Below are 1,873 nucleotides of genomic sequence, written 5' to 3'. Positions count from 1 at the left end.
CCCTCATCAAAATCATTTCCACCACTTGTGGCAATAGAGTACACGGGTTTCTTTGGTTCAACACCTTGGGAAGGCAAAGATGAAGGACTAGCAAAATCCTTAATAGTGCTTGCTAATTGAGTAATTTGAGTCTCAAGCATCTTATTGTGGGTCATCATCTCATTGAATTTCTTATCACTAACCGCCATATAGGTGTTAATGATCTTGGTTTGATTATCAATCAACTCTTCCAAGGTTGTCTTAGGAGAAGAAGGTTGTGAATAGGAATTTTCATTTTGAGTCTTTGGAACAAAACCGGGTGGGGGACCTCTTTGAGCATTGTTTTGAAAATTTCCCCTTCCTTGGTTGTTCCAATTACTCCTATTTTGATTTGAACCATAACCTTGATTATGGTTACCGCCACCATGATTATGGTTTCCATTACCTTGGTTATGATTTACATAACCTTGGTTTTGATTACCATAATTATGATTTTGATTACCATAGTTTTGGCTTTGATTTTGGCTACTATAACCTTGGTTATGGTTACCACGAGAACCTTGATTCCCTTGGTTCCTATAACCACCATTATGATTATAGTTGTCAAAATTGCCTTGGTTTTGGTAATTCCTATTCCATTGGCCTTTTTTATTATCAAACCTTTGAACATTGTTGTTTGACACAAAATTAACATGTTCACACTCATTGTTGTCAAATTCATCAACACATTCATTAGGACAAACACTAGAGTCATGATCATACGATCCACATGCATCACAAAACAAGCAACCCAAAGGCATATTATGTGAAGAGGGAGGGGGTTGAGAGTTAGAAGGAGTACCTCTCCCCTTAAATTGGGAGGGAAGATTAGAAGCTTGAGAAGAGTTAGAAGTGCTCTCCAACTTAGCTTTGATTGCGGTGACCTCCTTTCCTAAGTTTGTCATTTGGGAGGAAAGGTTGTTGATTGCATTGAGATGGTCCACCGAATACAATGAAGATTGCTTGCTTGAAGAGTCTCTCTCCCCATCTTGCCAATCCCTATAATATGTCACCACGTCCTCAATGATGTCCACAACTTCTTCTTCGGTTTTGTTCATGATAGGGCCCCCGGCCCCTCCATCAAGGCATGACTTGCCTTGGGGACTTAAACCGCCATAGAAGATTTGGATCACTTGGTATGTGGGGATTCCGTGGTGAGGGCACTCCCTTTGATACTCTTTGAATCTCTCCCATGCTTCATAAAGGCTTTCACTCGGCCTTTGCTTGAACCCTTGAATCAAGGCTCTTGCCTCCGCCGTCTTCTTTTGGGGATAGAAACGGGACAAGAAAGCCTTTGTAACATCATCCCAAGTTCTCAAGGAGTTGGGCTTCACTTCCTTGTCTAGCCACTCCAAAGATCTTCCTAATAGAGAGAAAGGGAACAACTTGAGGCGGATGAATTCTTGAGAGACCCCATTGACTTTGATAGTGTTGCAATATTTTTCAAATTCTTTCAAATGGTTCAATGGTCTCTCATTCTTAGCCCCACTATATTGCCTTCTCTCAATCAAGGTGATCATTGCCGGCAGGATTTCGAAGTCATTTGCCGGGGTAGTAGGTGGTGCTATTCCACTCTCAAACCTATATGCCCCGGGCACTCCAAGCTCCTTCAAGGCTATTCTAGGATTTTCACCCATTCCTTGTTCTTCTTGAATTTCTTCTTCACTTGAAGAGCTATAAGCCAAGGATCTATTATCCACTCTTCTTCTTGAAAGAGTCCTCTCAATTTCCGGATCAAGGGGAACAAGGGGACGATCACGGGTTCTATGCATGCAAAACTCACACAAAAATGTTAGTAGCACGGCTACAAATGTAGCCTAGAGAAACAAAATCTTTTTGTATTTTATCAAAATGG

At 41.2% G+C, this 1,873-nt stretch overlaps 1 pseudogene; it reads left to right on the top strand.

Moving 5' to 3' along the window:
- The first annotated feature begins 1,164 nt into the window (after positions 1 to 1,164).
- Positions 1,165 to 1,263, top strand: LOC145565815 (small nucleolar RNA R71; annotated as a pseudogene).
- Positions 1,264 to 1,873: the final 610 nt, after the last annotated feature.

This window comes from Chenopodium album, chromosome 10, assembly GCF_948465745.1.
Source record: "Chenopodium album chromosome 10, dcCheAlbu1.1, whole genome shotgun sequence".
NCBI lineage: Eukaryota > Viridiplantae > Streptophyta > Magnoliopsida > Caryophyllales > Amaranthaceae > Chenopodium > Chenopodium album.
The sequence above is the reverse complement of the archived record's forward strand: the minus strand, read 5'-3'. Positions and strand labels throughout refer to the sequence as shown.